We start from the raw sequence: 5,137 nt of genomic DNA, 5'->3' as shown, positions 1-5,137 counted from the left end.
TTAACACTGCTTACCCAGTTTCATAAAATAAGCGTTAAGATATATTTTTTATTCCTACAGTTATTAAACGTGTATACGTGACTATAAACACAACAATACGTTTAATTCAAGGATCAGCGTCCAATTACCGAATGATCCCACTGTTTCCCAATTTCTGCAACGCAATTTGGTTCCTATTCTTATTGTAATAAAGCAGTTATTACTATCAAGCTGCATGTTACACTAAGCCGCAGTAATAAATGTCGTTCTAGCAAATAATAATCACATTTAGCCCGAAATTCACCTGTGTCAACAAACCATTGTATAATGATGGAGTGAGATGGGAATAGACGATAAGGTATGTGCGAGGGAGATAGCCGATCGTACCATGACCTCAGTCAAGGCGTGCAGAATTGGCAGGTCAGTGACATGATAACCACGATAAGATATGAAATTCGGGTGAACAGCGAACATTATTTGGAATACAAATAAATACTATACGCGAATGCATAATGGGTGTTTCTTTTTAATTACAGCTAAATTCTATAATATCCGAGGTGATTATGTACACTACCTCTCAAAATTGTTTTAAATAAGTTGCAAATAATACGAGTACATTTTGAAAAGACAATTTTAACTATTATGTTTAATTATTTCTATAACACATGTCACATAGGTAGGGTTATTGTTTGAATTTCTGTAGTCTCTTATAAAGTTACAATTTTCTTTTTATTTAGTCATTGAAAAAAGAGTAAAATAAAAATACTAAAAACATTAGTTGAATACTTACAGTCTACAGGCATTCTATTTGCTTTATCACTTCTCAGTTATTTTCTAAAGAAAATGGTTAAAACCAATGAATATTCCCAATATCAATAAAAATAAAATAATTATCTGGCAGTTTTACAGAATTAGATGTTTAGAAAAAGTGGTGTACGTTGTGATCCTAAAAAGTAGGAAATTCGAAATGTTAATCTACCTCTTTCAGTCTGTTTTTAAAACAAGTAAAAGATTAATTCCTATAGAGATAAGAATTAATTTAAATGACAGAACAGAGAGGAAACATGTTGACACAAACAAATTAAGTAATAAATAAAAAAATAACACACTAAATTGGCATTCGATCATACCTTCACATATATTAATATTTTACCCAAATTTAATTAAATAATCAAACAATTCACGTCATAAAATTAAAAAAACACCGCAGTTATAATTACAACAATATTATTATTGAGGTGATTTCCCTGAGCGTATTCAAATAATAACAATTCAAAGTGCAGAAACAAAAGTTTGATCATAATTTGTCATTCTGATTACATCATCAAAATGTCACTACAAAATATTACCAAAAAATATCTACTTACTTATTGCATCATCCCCATCCCTAATGTCAGATTTGTTTTTTTGGTTCCACACCATCTGCTGGCTGGTAATCATCATCCGTGCAGTATACAAATCTTAGGGTCTGTCCCACCACTGGCTGATAAAGGCTCAGATCGCTTAAAAATGACATCACTGCAATAAAGGGACAAAATCCGATATTACCATCACATATTTTACACGTTGGATTGTTATGACAATTTGCAATTTTGTGGGACGGGCTCTTAACCTTTCGTATGGTTTCCTTGTAAAATGGACTTGATGAAGGTATCTACAACGACGATTTGCAGAGGAAGTACAGAATCAAACATATTACCTTGATCCATCGTCGAGTATTCTTAAATTATTTATACTAACAACACGAGAAACAACGAAATGGACACAAAATATTCGAATTTTAAAAACGTTAAAATTTTTTCACACCTCGGTAGTTAGAATTACCAAAGACAAATGACACACGATTGACATTTTAAAGTTTTTGAATATAGATTATACTGTCGATATTTTCAGCCAGTACTTTTATTGTTTTATAAGGCGTTATTTACTAGCCAGAAATTATGTGTTTAAATGTAAGAGTATTGTGACTGAGAATTCAAGGACTTTTGTCGTTCAACCTGTAAAGCGACAAAAATTCTTGTCCGTTAAAATAAAACAAAAAGAAAAATTTCGATGAGCTGCAATAAATAAAACGAAACCTACATTTTTTCTTTAAAGTTTTTTTAATTAGTTTGAATTATGATCTTACTAGCTATCGTTCCTCCGGTTGCAAGTAGAAAAAACAAAAATAAGTAGCCTATGTTCTTCGAGACTATCGTTTACGTCTGTACCAAATTAAATATAGGCTTTATATATATATATAGGCTACAGACTCTAACAAACATCCATCCATCCATCTAAACTTCTGCATTTATAACATTAGTAAGAAGTAAGATAATTCAATGTTAAACAACGAAAACATTGCCAGTTACTATGCCAACAAGATAACCGAATTCCGCTTCCTGGCCGTTGAAACAAAGAGTTGAAAAAAGAACAGGATTTTCGAAATTGAAACGAAACGCGTCGAAAGTAAAAGCGCACACACACATACAAAGTTCACAAACACAAACCTGACCTTACCCAACTTAATGCATCGCCCAATACGTCGGGTCGTTGACACGGCCGGCGCCGAGGCCGCGGTGCATTTGGCAGGGCTCCGGGCCTTTAAAAAAAACATTACTTTCGCTGAATGCGAATCAGCTCTCGTTCGAGCATTTTAAAAATCGAACGCATCGCATGTTCGATGTTCGAAATTTAAACTTTCGAATGCATTGTACGCGACGTCAAGAGATGCTTCCTTTGACGTTTATGACTTTTGTTTTTTTTTGTAACCGGCCTGTAATCACATTTCCTTTTGTTAAGTGAATCTTTTGTATATAAAATATGAAATAAAAACAAATTCATAATTGTAGACAACTATTGTTTATTTCTATTATTATCTATGCTTTTTAATGAAAGCAGGAATCAAAACGATTGTTATATTTATTGATTATATTTTTCTCTTTATTGGATGAAATGCTTTATTACTGTGAGTGAGGTCACATTGAACTAATAACATCTCAACAGGAGATTTAATTTACAGACAACATTATTTACAAGAATTTAAAGTAAACATAATTATTGTTTGTATTAATATAAATTATTGTAAACTAGCCCGCGATTGCGAATGCAAGTATACTATGTACCTCCCAGACTATGTTTAATATCTGTGCAAAACGTCATTAAGCCGTTTTAGAGATACGTGGTAACCATTAATCCACCATACAAAGTTTCTCATTTATAGTATTAGTATGAAGTTTGATAGTCTGAACTGTCTAATTTTTATCGTCTATAAGGAATTTTCTATTATTTACTAAATAATATGCTATTATTTTATACCGTGGTAGATAATCAAATCATATTTTCCACAGAGAAGAGGGTTATATTATAATGTACTAGCCTTCGCAGCGACTCCATCCGCGTGGAATTAAAAAAAAAAACAAAATCTATGCCAAATTTCATCGAGATCCGTTTGACAGTTTAGGTTACAAACTCTAATAAGCATCCTGGATAAACTTTCGCATTTATACTATTAGTAAGATTATTTGTTGACAAAGTACTACGTTTCCGTGGTGTAGCGGTTATCACATCTGCCTAACACGCAGAAGGCCCCCGGTTCGATCCCGGGCGGAAACATAACTTTTTGTTAAAACTTATCTCATATGCATTTTAATTTTATCTATGCTACAAAGTACGGAGCTGTGTTTTATTGTAAATTATCTTTCGCCCGCGACTGTTGGCGTGGAATTAAAAAAAAAACAAGTAGCCCTTGTGTCTTTCCAGACTATCGTCTACATCTATGCCTAATACCATCAAGATTCGATCAGCAGTTTAGGCTACAAACTTCCATCATTCTAAACTTTTATATTTATAACATTAATAAGGATTTATTTTTGTAATTATAAGGGTTCAAATTATTGATCCCTAACTGTTAGTTCATTGACGTTTATGGACGCAACATCAGTGGAATTTTATTTGCGGCCTTAAAAAAGAGATACTTTAGAGAGATCCTAAGTTTCTATGTTACATGTGAAAACAGTTGAACATAATTATTTATAATTATTATTTATCTAGATGACCTAATCTGATATTGTAATTATGACATGATACACTGACTCATTCTGTCCTATGGCTACACTTGACGCACCCATTTTCTTTGGCCACTATTGTGACCGATAGGTCAATACCCCACTATTTGTGATAGGAACAACAGTCAAAAATACTTTTCTAATCCAAATAAACTAACCTATCATACTAATATTGTAAATGCGAAAGTTTAGATGGATGGATGTTTATTAGAATTTGTAGCCTAAAAGGCTGAACGGATTTCGATGAAATTTGGTATAGATGTAGAGGATAGTCTGGAAGAACACATAGGCTACTTGCAATTGTTTTTTTTATTTCACTCGGACGGAGTCGCGGGCGAAACCTAGTTAAATATAATGCAAAAGCTACTTTTACATTTTATACCGACTTAAGTTTTTCTGCAAATTATATTTTAAGTAACAAAGTTTGACACTTTGTGATACCTTTTATGAGAATAATTAAAAACAACAAAGTAAAAAGTAGTCGCAACAAGCAGCGAGAATGTTTTCAAACTAATAAAAGGTGGTTAAGATTATATGCCAATGGCATATGAGACTTTACTGACTGAAAATTCAATTTCTTTCGCGTTGACTTAGCACGTGTATTGCATTGTAGGTGTTAAAAGTTTATTAGGTTATACTCGCAATAAACTATAGACTTCCAACGTAACATGTATGAAAATCGGTCGCATTACGAACATAGCACCGGCCAGTTTATTGACGCCGCATCCGTATGAACTTGAGTTTAAGCCTGTGCGAATGTCATCTAGGCTCAGTGTAACTGCAGTTGTGCGGACGTGTGTACACGATCTATGCGACGCGCGCCCACGCCTCTACAGTTATCGACGGCCGACAAACGATACGTGAAAACGAAAAAAAAAAAACAAAAATAATATTTTTTAAGAAAACAAAAACAAGCCCTCGAATGCATACGTTTCTATGCAATTCCCGCTAAAACGAAACGTAGTGCGCGGGAAAGAGACGGACATAGCTCCCCGCGTCTGCTATTTCGGTGACGTCGTCCGGTGCATAGCGAAATAAAATAATGAAAAGTGGCATTCAGTAATTTCGTTGTGTTTACGCGCGTTGCTAGTTTGTTTGGTTGGTGGCTTTTG

At 33.6% G+C, this 5,137-nt stretch overlaps 1 non-coding gene across 1 annotated transcript; it reads left to right on the top strand.

Moving 5' to 3' along the window:
- The first annotated feature begins 3,500 nt into the window (after positions 1-3,500).
- Positions 3,501-3,573, top strand: Trnav-aac. The gene has a single exon. It is a non-coding gene; the product is annotated as a tRNA-Val (tRNA).
- The last annotated feature ends 1,564 nt before the right edge of the window (positions 3,574-5,137 follow it).

Source organism: Papilio polytes, unplaced genomic scaffold (genome assembly GCF_000836215.1).
Source record: "Papilio polytes unplaced genomic scaffold, Ppol_1.0 DF822400.1, whole genome shotgun sequence".
Lineage (NCBI taxonomy): Eukaryota > Metazoa > Arthropoda > Insecta > Lepidoptera > Papilionidae > Papilio > Papilio polytes.
The sequence above is the reverse complement of the archived record's forward strand: the minus strand, read 5'-3'. Positions and strand labels throughout refer to the sequence as shown.